The following is a 14,580-nucleotide window of genomic DNA, read 5'->3' as shown; positions in this document are numbered from 1 at the left end:
CATGAAATTTTAACTAGTCACAAATGCATATACATGAAGAAAAATATCTCATTAATGTATCTCATTATTTTTAACGTGCACTGCTTTGACAGCACTGTTTCTTCAGGTTTATAAAGTTTTAGAATTACCCATCTGGAAGAGAAATCCTTCCTTTTACATATGAGAAAATGGAAACTAAGGATGTCATGTATCCTATTAAAACCAGTGCTAGCAGGAGACAGGGTCAGGGCATGTGTCATCCAGTGTAGTCATCCTTTTTCACTTACTGCAAAGTTCTCCAGTCATTATAAGCAAGTTGCCCATAATAATCACCTATATCAGTCCTCTTAACAAGAAGCTCTAAGCTCAATTTAGCGTTTTAACTACTTGTGAAATATTTGTGTGACATGAATAACTTACAAAATCGCATGTAATAAGAAATGTAGTTGGAATCCCTTGAAAAACTTATTTGGCATAAGCTGTGGGCTTGGTTTTAGAAAGGGCTTTAATTTCCAAGCATTTAAAAAAGGAAAAAGCTGCCAGAAGACTATGCCACATAGGTCTGCTATGAGGTGTCATCCTGGTTACTGTTTTCTTGCTGTTAAAGACACCCTGACCGAAACAACTTATAGAAAACATTTAACTAGGCGCTTAACCTGTTGAAGTTTCATCGGGTTAGTTCATGGCCATTATGTCAGCATATATGGCAGCAAGCCGACGGTGATGGTGCTGAAGAAGTAGTTGGCAGCGTACATTTTATCTGAAAGTTGGAAGCAGAAGAGTGACACTGGGCCTGGTTTGGGCTTTTAAACCTCAGTGCCCGAGACCAGTAACATACCTCCAACAAGGACATGCCTTCTAGTCCTTCCACCAATGGGGCACCAAACATTCAAAGAGATGAGTGGGTGGAGGTCATTCCCATCCAAACCAACACATATATTTTTGTCCCTGCTGCATGCTGAATCAAATACTGCGTGTGTCTTAGGAACATGCTTTCAAGAGGCTGAACCCTTCAAAAACTAGAGAGGCAGGAAGGATAAGATGAGTCAAACTTCCTGAGGATTGAGGGATTCTACCGGGTGTTGAGAAATTCTCACTAGGCCTTTACTGAAACTAGGTTGCTGCTCATTGACATCTTCCACAGATGTCAAATCTGGCCCATGCTTTGAAGACTTTCAAGCCCTTTCTTTTCTCCATCATTCTCATGTACTCACAGTCACATCTCACCCCACTTTGGATTTTACTTCTTCGAGTGTCTGAACCAACTCAGAAAGCAATAAACACAAAGAGAAATTTGACTTATCCAGAGGCTGGAGCTTTCTATGGAAATAGTTAAATAATACTTCATATTATAAAAAGAATTCCTTGTCCCAAGAATCCTAATGAGGAAACCACCCTTGGATAGCAGAGGAGAATTATGAGGATGGTAACAATGTACTACTTTTATGATATAATAAGCAAATTCAGAAATGTTAGCCAGAATGAGAGCAATATGTATGGTGTCTCTGTGTTCTTCGATTGTGACATTTTCAATAACTACAGTACTTGGTTTCTAGAAGTAATTTACCTTGTTTCTCTAGATTCATAATTGCCCAGAATTATAAACTCCAAATAAAATCCAAGAAAGATGTCCAATACTCATTTGAATTCTATAATTGGCTATTTCTAGCAATGTCTAATATTAGGCCCCAAAGTAAAACTTTTAAAGTAATTTCTTACCCTACCTTATCTTCCCTGTAACTACCAGACCTCGTAAGTGGGAGGCAGACCCTGATTTACAGAAACCCTCCACACTATTTCTCCTGCACTTGATAGGTTTTTTCAATCTGAACATGACTTGATTTACTTGGAAAGAGGGAATCTCAAGTGAAAAATTAAAATGTTCTGATTACTAATGATGTAGGGTTGTGCTAGCCTTTGTAGCATTTTTCTTAATTACGTTTAATCTTTTTTTACAGTCCAGTCATTATCCTGCTCCCCATCAACCCACCAACAGTTCCTCATCCCATTCCTCCTCCCCTATCTCCAAGAAGATGCCCCCAGAATTTCTTAAGCTAGTTATAAGAACTTAAAAAGTTTTTGTTTATTTTTTGTTTGACTTTTGTTATTCTTCACAAATTCTAAGACACTTTGTTCTTGTTTTTAATAGTAGTTCTTTCTTCCCAAGACTATTTGGCAATATTCACTCCAGTACATACACCTCTATTGTCATCATGAGCAAATGATAGAATAAGTGTGAGCTTGTCAATAATTTCTTAAAATACTTAGAAATGCACAGCATATGTGTGTGCTTAATTTAACTTCATACCCTAAGGACAGTTAGTTGTACACTAATCAGAAATCCAGAGGTGCCGACAGGAAGTGTTTTATCTAAATCTGCACAAAGAGTCTGTTAGTTAGCACAAAGGAAGTTAGGCATACTTTCCCATTGTTTAAATGAGAGGTGTTTTTGTTTTGCTTTGTTTTATTCTTGACATGCAGCTGACCAAGTTTCATGAATTCCACCTTTCTGTATGTATTCCACATTCCTTGAATCCATCTACAGGGAAGAGAACCTGAACCACACATTTCATTTGTCTGTAACAATACACACATGCAAACAGTGCAAAAGTACAAATTCTGAACAGAAGATTGACAAGTCAGACAGGAGTCTATCATCAGCCTTAAGGGAACCATCCTCTGAAGCAGCTTGTATGCGTGCCAAGAAGAGGGGAGAAGCAAATGCTAAACAAACTTACAAAATCAGGTAAAGAATATATCTTTCTACATATGTAAACATATATGTGCACATATGTATGGGTATGAAATATATATAGATATTTCACACCCATGCACAGACACGTTAGTTATTCCTTGGCCTGACCTCCCTTTGTGAACTTTGTATACTTTGTAAGTTTTGTAAGCCCTCAAGGCAGGGAACTGGCTAGTCCCCTTACCCCCATAAGACACCCCATCCCAGTGCTCCAGTAGTCAGGCCCCAATCCCAAGACTTCTCTACTGGCCCTTAAAATCATGTTCTAAGACTGTAACTGTCATTACTAGCGTCAGAAGAGGAGAGCGGCCCCACCCTACTAGAAAAAATACAACCAATCCTTGATCTTGCCACGGAAAACCACCAATCCCTGAGAATGAAAACCCACCAATCCCTAAACAGGAAAAACCTACCAATCTCTGTACTTTCCCAGGCTCAGGGCTTGAAATCCCACCAATCCTCACCCTGGATATCAGTGCCATGAAAAGCTCCCTCCCTAAGAAATCCTACATAGGTCCTCCTTACTGCTCAGTTTCTTGGTGTCTTCCTACTCTAGCAGACACCTTCCCAGGATTTCCCTCCCAATAAATGTCTTGAGGTTTTTTGTATGGTGTGACTTTGTGGTCTTCCTTGGCTCCCGATTGCCAGATACCTTTCTGTTCAGAGCTGCAACACTTACAACACACAGACTTATTTATACCTTTATTCACCTCTTCTGTGTAGTTTTTGTTATTGTCGTTTTGCAAAGTTGACACAATCTATAGTCATTTGGAAAAAAATCAGTGAAAACATGCCCCAATTAGATTGGCCTGTGGGCATGTCTGTGGGGACATTTTCTTGGTTAATAATTGATCTGGGTGATGTCTTTCCTGGACAGTTGGCCCTTAGTTGTATAAGGAAGCAAGCTGTGTTGAACCGTGAAGAGAAAGTCTGAAGCAGCATTCTTCCATAACCTCTGCTTCAGTTCCTGCTTTCAGGTTCCTGCCTTGATGTTAGGCCCAGATTCCTGACATAAGGGATTTTATACTGTACATTGATAAAGTCCTTTCCTCCCTAAGTTTCTTTTAATCATGATTTTTATTATAGTCATAAAGAGCAAACTAGTACACCAGGTTACTAACAAGTGCCTGAACTCGTGGCAAAAAAAAGTGTGTGTGTGTGTGTGTGTGTGTGTGTGTGTGTGTGTGTGTGTGTGAAGATCAGATAGTGTATGGTAGTGAAGAACGACATAGTCCTTTCCTCACTCTAATTGGAGTTTATTAGACTGGACAGTGGCCAGATGAGTTTGGTTATAAGTCTTAAAATAGGTGGCTGAGATACTTGTAATCAGGGTTTACTCTAGACACATAGGATTTATACTTTAGTATTCTTACATTTGTTTGAGAGGCAGAAGTTGCAATTAGGCTATTAATTTAATGGAGCAGAATTCATTCTCATCATGCTACTTAAAGAGGAAGGGTGACAAAAGTTTTATCTTTCACTATTTCCCTAACCTACTCAAAATCTAACTGAAACAGAGGGCACTCTGTGATCTATGCTATAGGCATTTTGATTTTAGATTGTTTTGGTATTTTTGGGAAAAAAATGTCTTATCATTTAATCTCACCATCAGTAGTGATGAACCCAATTCCATTTTCTGCTCTTTTGAGAATCTATCCACATGATAACAAAATGTTGTTCCATGCAGGGAAGCAGGAAAACTAACAGCAGATCTTCGCTCTCTCTCCTCTCCTTCAAGTCAATCTTCCAGTCTCATTCCCAGCTATATTTCAGAGCACCCTCCCCACTGCAGCTTCCCTCTCAGCCTTCATCTCTAGAGGATGATGCAGACTTCTCCTCTAGTAGCCCCTCTCACACATACACATCTTTTTATCCCAGTCTCCAACTCAGGCAGACATTCCCTGGGAACCCTCAAAACACTCCAGCATGGGAAACAAGTATTAGAAATTCTGAGGACCCAGCAATACCTTTCTTGGGCATATACCCAAAAGATGCCCCAACATATAAAAAAGACACGTGCTCCACTATGTTCATCGCAGCCTTATTTATAATAGCCAGAAGCTGGAAAGAACCCAGATGCCCTTCAACCGAGGAATGGAAACAAAAATGTGGTACATCTACACAGTGGAATATTACTCAGCTATCAAAAACAATGGCTTTATGAAATTCATAGGCAAATGGTTGGAACTGGAAAATATCATCCTGAGTGAGGTAACCCAATCACAGAAAAACACACATGGTATGCACTCATTGGTAAGTGGATATTAGCCCAAATGCTCGAATAACCCTAGATGCACAGAACACAGAAACTTAAGAAGGATGACCAAAATGGGATTGCTTCACTCCTTCTTTAAAAGGGGAACAGGAATACCCTTGGGAGGGAATAGGGAGGCAAAGTTTAGAACAGAGGCAGAAGGAACACCCATTCAGAGCCTGCCACACATGTGGCCCATACATATACAGCCACTAAACTAGATAAGATGGATGAAGCAAAGTAGTGCAGGCTGACAGGAACTGGACATAGATCTCTCCTGAGAGACACAGCCAGAATGTGGCAAATACATAGGTGAATGCCAGCAGCAAACCACTGAACTGAGAATGGGACCCCCTTGAAGGAATCAAAGGACTGAAAGAGTTGAAGGGGCTTGATACCCCATATGAACAACAATGCCAATCAACCAGAGCTTCCAGGCACTAAGTCACTACCCAAAGACTATACATGGACTGACCCTGGGCTCCAATTGCATAGGTAGCAATGAATAGCCTAGTAAGGGCACCAATGGAAGGGGAAGCCCTTGGTCCTGCCAAGGCTGGACCTCCAGTGAACGGGATTCTTGGGGGGGGGCGGCATTGGGGGAGGGATTGGGAGGGGAACACCCTTATAGAAGGGGAGGGTTAGGGGGTAGGGGGTTGTTGGCACGGAAACCAGGAAAGGGAATAACATTTGAAATGTAAATAAGAAATACCCAATTTAATAAAGATGGGGAAAAAAAGAAATTCTGAACCATATCTTAAAACGAAACTATTAATATATAACTTGAGTTATCTATAAGCAGTTTTAGGCTTTTTATTAATTATTTATTTACTTTATACCTCATTCACAGTTTCTCCTCCTTCTTTTCCTCCTAGTTCTTTCCTCTCACTTCATCCCTTTCCCCATCCACCCCTACCCATTTCTCCTCAAAAAAGGGGAAGCCTCCAATGGGTATAAACCCATTGTGACATTTCCAGTAGCAATAAGACTAGGTACATCTTCTATTGAGGGAAAATGAGGCAGCCAAACTACGGTAAAGGGATCCAAAGGCAAGCAAAGTAGTCAGAGACACATCTTGCTCTTGCTTTAGGAGTCCCACATGAACAACCAGCTGCATGGCTATTACATATGTGCAGAGTGTCTAAGTCCATCCACTGCATGCTTTCTAGTTGGTATTTCAGTCTCTCCTAGCCCCTAATCAATGTTAGGTGATTCTGTAGGTTTGTTGTTTTTGGTGTCCTTGATCCCTCTGTGTCCTTCAATCCTTCTTCCCCCCTCTTCCACACGATTCTCCAATCTTCACTTAATGTGTGTGTATAGGTCTCTGCATCAACTTCCATCAGTTTCTCGGTAAAGCATTTCTGATGACAATTATGCTATGCTCCTATCTGCAAGTATAGCATATTATCATTAATAATGTCAGATGTGGGTTTCCTTTCATGTCATGAGTCTTAATCCAGACCAGTGATTGATTGGCCCTTCTCTCACTACAATAAACTACATTGTGTTCTCTGTACTCTATTTGCTGCCCACAACTAATTTTCTAGAGGCCACTCTGACACGATGGTCCCAGGACCCTGCTGGTATTAGGGACCTTAGAGGCAAGGTTAGCAATCAAAACTTCAGAAAGCAAGCAGGCCACACAAACCTCGGGGAAGACATCTTGATAGACATCTAGACTGGCTCGTCACCCAAACCCCTGGTCACTCAGGCCAGAAAACAAAAGCAGAAACCAAGGAGGAAAATGATCCCAAAGCAAAGCAAAACAAAACAAGCAACAACAATAAACCACATACCCAATAAAAACAAATTCAGAAATCAGGATCTAAACCTATAATATATACAAAACTCAGATGGCTATAGGCCAGAACAAGAACACATTCAAAAGTGGCAAGGACAATATGGCAACACTAGAAGCTGGATTTCAATAACAACAGAAAGCCTACAAATTCATGGAAACAGAACACCTCGACTCAATGACCCCTGGGTCAGGAAAGAAATAAAAAAATTAAAGACTTTCTATAATTCAATGAAAATGAAGGCACAACATATCCAGATTTGTGGGACACAGTGAAAGCAGTGCTAAGAGGAAAGTTCATAACACTAAGTGTCTTCATAAAGAAATGGGAGAGGTCTCATACTTGCAACTTAACAGCATACCTGAAAGCTCTAGAATAAGAGGAAAACACATCCAAGAGGAGGAATTGACAGGAAACAGTTAAACTCAGGTTTAAATATTAGAATTAAAATTAGAAACAGAGAACAATATTAAGAATTAATGAAACAAAGTGTTGGTTCATGGAGAAAACTCAACAAAATTAAAAAATCCCTAGCTAAACTAATAGGCAGAAAAATAATATCTAAATTAGCAAAAAGAGAAATGAAAAGGGGAACACAACAGGCACTGAGAAAATCTAAATAATCATTAGGATTTCTTTAAAAACCTGTATGTAAGGCCCAGATAGCAAAGTCTTGGTTGTTAGATTCTGATCTATTTATACCAAGGTGTTTTAAGTTTACTCAAATAGAAATGGCTAAGAGTAACTAAGGTTTAACAGTTAAGAGATACTTTACTTAGATAGTCTTCAAAATCACCAGAAATCTACAGAATGTGACATCTAATGTTATTTCATTATTAAGGATATTTTGACCACAAGACATGTCTATTCCTGACAGCTTCTTTATTTCCCTTCAAAGAAGAATTGAGCATCTTTACCTCCAGGCAAGATTGCTTATTGTGGCCAGGTAGCCATTGGACAGAAATTGCTTATATCATCTGCAGAAAATACACTCTCCAAAAAGGACAACCAGAAGTGGGATAGTTGACTACTAAGCTCTGACAAGACAGGGTAAGCTGGTCCTTCATATGTCCTCCTTCATGAAAGATCTGCAAGATGGTTTGGGGCCAGAACGCTGAAGGCAGATGCCCCAACATTCTGAATAATTATGGGCTGTCCAGGTAGCCATCTGTCTCTATAATTGTTTATGTTTTGGAAGCTATGTTTGATGCTTCCAATATATTCAGTCAATATTTAATTCACTTTCAGATTTCTGACAGGATTGAAGACTAGTTATAGTCTCACAATCAAAATCAAATTGCTTAGCATTGAATGAGTGGTTATAGAGTAGAAGACATGGTTGAATTGAAGGAGATTAAAAGGATACAAATTGAAAAGGAAGAAGTCAAAGTTTCATTGTTTTCAAATAATATGATAATGTATATAACTGACCCTAAAATTATACTGGGAGTTTCCTACACTGAAAAACACTCTTTCCAAAGTAGCTAGATACAAAATTAACTTTAAAAACAAACCCCCTGTATACAGATGACAAATAGGCTGAGAAAGAAATCAGGGAAACAATACCTTTCACAAATATCCTCAAATAATATAAAATATTTGGGGGTAACTTCAACCAAACAAGTGAAAGAATCATATAATAAAACCTCTAGGATGCTGAAAAAAGTTGAAGAAGTTATCAGAATATGAAATTTTCTTCCATGATTATCGAGCAATCACATTAACACAGTAAAGAGGGCTATTCTACCAAAAGCAATCTACAGATTCAATGCAATGACCATTAAATTCCAACATAATTCTTTCCAATTTTCTGCTTCATAGAGAAATAGAAGAAACCAGGATACCCAGAAATCCTGAATAATAAATGAACTTCTGACAATATCACTATCCCTGATTTCAAAATGAACTACAAAGCTATGGAAATAAAAGTACACATATCTATCAATTGAATTTAATTGAAGATCAGACATAAATACACACTCACTTACAGACACTTCATTTTTGTGGAAGACTCCAAAAACATAAACTTAGGGAAAAAAGCATCTTTAACAAATGGTGCTGGTCATACTGACAGCTACCTGAAGAAACCAAATAGATCCATACTTACCGCAACTCCAAATTGTTCAAAGACTGGAACATAAACTAGATGTACTCAGCCTGTTAGAAGAAGAAGTAGCCTTGAACTCATTAGCACAGGAAAACACTTTCTCAGCACAATACTGTTAGCACTGGCATCAATATCAATATTGACTTCAACAATAGCAACAACTAATAAATGGAACCTCATAGAACTGAAGAGACACTGCATGGCAAAGGACGCTGCCAATCGAACAAGGTGGCAGCTTGAAAAATGGAAAAATGTTTATCAACCATACATCCAATAGAGGACTAATATCCAGAATATATAACAAAGCTGGTAGTGGCAGCACATGCCCTTAATCCCAGTACCTGGGAGGCAGAGACAGCCAGATATCAAGGTCAGCCTGGTCTGCAGAGCAAGTTACAGGACAGCAAAGCTAGACAGACACATTGTATCTTGAAAAATTGTGTGTGTGTGTTTGTGTGTCTGTGTCTCTGTGTGTGTGTGTGTATGTGAATTATCTCAAAACATTGTATCAAGAAAACAAATAGTCCACTTTAAAAATGGGGTACAATCTAAACAAAGAATTCTTAAAAGAGGAAACTTACATGGGTGAGAAACATTTAAAGAAATGTCCAACATGTGTACTCTTCACAGGAATGTCCAACATGTGTACTCTTCACAGGAATGTCCAACATGTGTACTCTTCACAGGAATGTCCAACATGTGTACTCTTCACAGGAATGTCCAACATGTGTACTCTTCACAGGAATGTCCAACATGTGTACTCTTCACAGGAATGTCCAACATGTGTACTCTTCACAGGAATGTCAAACATGTGTACTCTTCACAGGAATGTCCAACATGTGTACTCTTCACAGGAATGTCCAACATGTGTACTCTTCACAGGAATGTCCAACATGTGTACTCTTCACAGGAATGTCAAACATGTGTACTCTTCACAGGAATGTCCAACATGTGTACTCTTCACAGGAATGTCCAACATGTGTACTCTTCACAGGAATGTCCAACATGTGTACTCTTCACAGGAATGTCCAACATGTGTACTCTTCACAGGAATGTCCAACATGTGTACTCTTCACAGGAATGTCCAACATGTGTACTCTTCACAGGAATGTCCAACATGTGTACTCTTCACAGGAATGTCCAACATGTGTACTCTTCACAGGAATGTCCAACATGTGTACTCTTCACAGGAATGTCCAACATGTGTACTCTTCACAGGAATGTCCAACATGTGTACTCTTCACAGGAATGTCCAACATGTGTACTCTTCACAGGAATGTCCAACATGTGTACTCTTCACAGGAATGTCCAACATGTGTACTCTTCACAGGAATGTCAAACAAAACTTCTTTAATATTTCATCTTATACTCATTAGAATGGATTAAACCAATACAACACATGACAGGTCTTGTTGGCAATAAGGAGAACACCTATTCCTTGACTGTTGGAGTACATACTAATACAGCTACTTTGTGACAATTCCTCAGGAAAATGGGAATTGATCTACCTCAAGATCCAGATACATTGCTCTAAGGAATATAGCATAGGTATTTCATCTTTCCATGAACATACTTGCTTAAACATTTTCATTGCTGCTCTATCTATAATAGCTATAAATTGGAAACAACCAAGATCTCCTTCATCAACAACATCAAAAATAGATTTAAAAATGTGGTACAATTTCACAATGGAGTATTAGTCAGTAATTAACACGAATGAAACCATGAAATGCATAGGGAGATAAGTGTAAAAAAAAATTCTGGGTGAGCTAACCTGGAATGTAGAAAGAAAAGTATTTGTGTGTATTTGCTTATATGTGGATTTAGCTCTTAAGTTAATGAGAAGTGAGCTATAATCAACAAAACAAAGAAGTTAGGTATAGAGTAAGGGGCTGGCATAAGTGTAGATAGGTACCCTAAAGAAGGTATACAGATTAGTGAAGTATAAATGCAAGGGGCTAGAAAGAGGGACAAAGTGGAGAGAGGGGAGAGAAGAGAGTGAGAGAAAGAGCTAAAATAAAGAGCCATTTGGGAGGTATTATGGAAACCTAATAAAATAGAAGCTTCTTAAAATATATAAATATATGAAAGTAATCTAAATGCAATTTCCAATTAATTGGGGATAAAGAAACTGAACTGGCCTTTTCTTGACAACAAATGAACCAGGAAACTGGTTACCTCCAATTGACTTGTTGGTCAAAATCCCACAGGAGGCTTTTGTCAAATGATAGGCTGTTCTCTAAAATATGGTAGCAAGGTCCCATTGCTGAAGACAACGCCTACCCAACTCATTGAATGTGGAGAAGTTGAACTATCAAAAGAGAGATGTAAGTACCAATGCTTTGACCCTCACAGCAAGATATGCCAGTGCAAAGGTGACATAAAGTTTGTTGGCATAGACAACCAATGTGTCATTTGACTTAAGGCTCACTCCAGAAGATGAAACAAGACACTACTTGGGAGACTAAGAACCTGAGACTATGTAGCTAAGAGAGCTAGGGGAAAAGCAAATACTACCTTTCTCAAAATTAAGCAAAACTGTAGCAATAAAAAGACTATTTTACTATATCCATAAATCAGTGCCTTGTCCAAGCATAAAGAAAAGCTTCCAGGGCTGGAGAGATGGCTCAGTGGCTAAGAGCACAGACTGCTCTTCCCGAGGTCCTGAGTTCAAATCCCAGCAACCACATGGTGGCTCACAACCATCTGTAATGAGATCTGATGCCCTCTTTTGGTGTGTCTGAAGACAGCTATAGTGTACTCATATATGATAAATAAAAAATAAAAAATAAAAAATAATAATAATAAAGGTTCCTCCTACAGAAGATGGCAATGGATACAGACATCCACAGTCAGATATTATACAGAGAGGAAGAAACCTTGGAAACTCAATCGTAAAAATGATATGTCCATCAAATCCTTCTGTTCAGGGTTCAGTAGGTGAGGAAGTGGAAAGAGTATAAGAGCCAGAGTGGGTGAAAGAAAAGACAGAAACAAAGTGCTCTAAGTCAACCTTTCGATGCACAGATTAAACTCAGAGACTGAGGCAGTATGTACGGGTCCTATACAGGTCTGCAACAGGCAGGGACCTAGAGCTGAAGGAAGAAATAAACATATCCCCTATCCCTAAGCCAGAAACAATCCCCAATGGATTACCACTTGCAAATGAAAATTTAGTTTCCTCCTATGTAGGTTCACTGTGGGGAAAAAAAAACTACTCTTAACAGTAGGCAGCATGTTCAACAGTACATGGCCAATAAATAGATAATGAACTCGATGGCATCTTTGGAAGCTCTTTGTTTCATATTTTTGTCAGATCACTTTTTCCTTCTTTGAAAACTTACCTTATTATTTTAATCATATATATTTTTTATTCTCACTGCTTTATCCTTTGGGTCTTTTGTGTATGTGGTATGGTTTCTGGTTTAGAATTTTGTGGGATTTCTGAGTGTGTAAACAAGTGAGTCTCTGTTTCTTGTGTTGTTTCTTGGGTTCTTTTCCTCCTGTTCACTTGTTCTGTCCTATTCCACTGTGTTAGTTTTTGTTATATTATATCACGTCATACAATAGTTACTATATTATTACCCATTAAAGCCTGTTTGTTTTCAAATGAGAGAAAAAATGGGGTAGATACAGATGGGAGGGGAGATGGGAAGGAGTTGGGAGTGGTATGGGGATGGGAAACCATTGTCAGGTTGTTTTATGTGAGGAAAAAAATCTATTCTCAATAAAAGGAAAGAAAGAAAGGGAATTCTGATAGCAAAATTGTCAACTCATCTGAAATCATAATAATTATTAACATGCATATACTTGATAATGAAGCATGAAAAGGTGAAGGAAATATAAAGAGTCTAATGAGGGTGTAAAAGTTTTAAAAAGCACATCAAAATGCCATAAATTGAATATTTAGCAAACATCTTTCAGCAAATGGTGGAATAGCAGCACATATCAATGATGAAAACGTAGCTTTTCACAGTAGTGGCAACCGGACTGAGCTCAAACGCTGTTTTCATTGTGTCCTATATCTTTGGGTATGATGTGTCAGCATTTTCATTAAATTCCAGGAAGTCTTTAATTTCTTTCTTTATTTCATCCTTAACCAAATTATCATTGAGTAGAGAGTTGTTAAGTTTCCTGTATGTGGGTTTTCTGTTGCGTTTGTTGTTATTGAAGATCAACTTTAGGTCATGGTGGTCTGATTATTTACCAAGGGTTATTTCAATTTCCTTGTATCAGTTGAATGTTGTTTTGTGACCAATTATGCAGTTGATATTGGAGAAGGTACCACGGGGTGCTGAAAAGAAGGTATATTCTGTTTTAGGGTGAAATCTTCTGTAGATATCTGTTAAATCCATTTGGTTCATAACCTCAATTAGTTTCACTGTGCCTCTCTTTAGTTTCTGTTTCAATGACCTGTACATTGGTAACAGTGGGGTGCTGAAGTCTCCCACTATTACTGTGTGGGGTTCAATCTATGTTTTGAGCTTTACTAAGTTTCTTTTATCAATGCGGGTGCCTTTGCATTTGGGGCATAGATGGTCAGAATTGAGACTTTCTCTTGGTGGATTTTCCCTTTGATGAGTATGAAGTGCCCTTCCTCATCACGCTTGGTAACTTTTGGTTGAAAGTCTGTTTTATTGGATATTAGGATGGCTACTCCAGCTTGTTACTTGGGACCATTTGCTTGGAAGACGGTTTTCTATCTTTTTACTCTGAGATACTGTCTGTCTTTGTCTATGAAATGTGTTTCTTGTATCCAGCAAAATGCTGAATCTTGTTTGCATATCTAGCCTGCTAGTTTATGTCTTTTAATAGGTGAGTTGAGTCCATTAATATTGAGATATATTAAAGACAGATGATTGCTAGTTCCTGTTATATTTGCTTTTGTAGGTAACTTTATGTTGTGGTTTTTTCCTTTTGTCTTTGTTGTGAGATGATCAATATCTTGTCTTGGTATGGGTATCTTTCTTGTATTGGAGTTTTCCTTCTAAGATCCTCTGTAGGGCTGGATTGGTAGATAGATACTGTTTGAATTTGGTTTTGTCCTGGAATATTTTGGTTTCTCTATCTATGTTGATACAGAGTTTTGCTGGGTATAGTAGTCTAGACTGCCATTTGTGCTCTTTGAGAGTCTGCATGACCTCTGACCAGGTTCTTCTGGCTTTCATAGTCACTGTTGAGAAGTCTGATGTAATTCTGATAGGTCTGCCTTTGTATGTTACTTAGCTCTTTTCTCATTCAACTTTACTATTCTTTCTTTGTTCTGTGCATTTAGTGTTTTGACTCCTATGTGATGAGAGGATTTTCTTTTCTGGGCCCACTTATTTATTGTTCTGTAGGCTCCTTATACTATTATAGCCATCTTTTTCTTTAGGTTGGGGAAGTTTTCTTTTATCACTTCGTTGATGATGTTTTCAGGTACTTTGAGCTGAGAATCTTCATTCTCCTCTATTCTAATTATTCTTAGATTTGATCTTTTCATTGTGTCCTGAATTTCCTGGATGTTTTGGGTTAGGAGTTTTTTACGTTTTGAATTTCCTTTGACAGTTGTGTCAATCTCTTCTACCGTATCTTCTAAACCTGAGATTCTCTCTTCTATCTCATGTATGCTGTTAGTGATATTTACATCTGTAATTCCTGATCTCTTTCCTAGGTTTTGCATTTCCTGGTTTGTCTACATTTGTGTTTT

The sequence above is a fragment of the Rattus norvegicus genome, chromosome 5 (assembly GCF_021556685.1).
Source record: "Rattus norvegicus strain SHRSP/BbbUtx chromosome 5, alternate assembly SHRSP_T2T, whole genome shotgun sequence".
Lineage (NCBI taxonomy): Eukaryota > Metazoa > Chordata > Mammalia > Rodentia > Muridae > Rattus > Rattus norvegicus.
The sequence above is the reverse complement of the archived record's forward strand: the minus strand, read 5'-3'. Positions refer to the sequence as shown.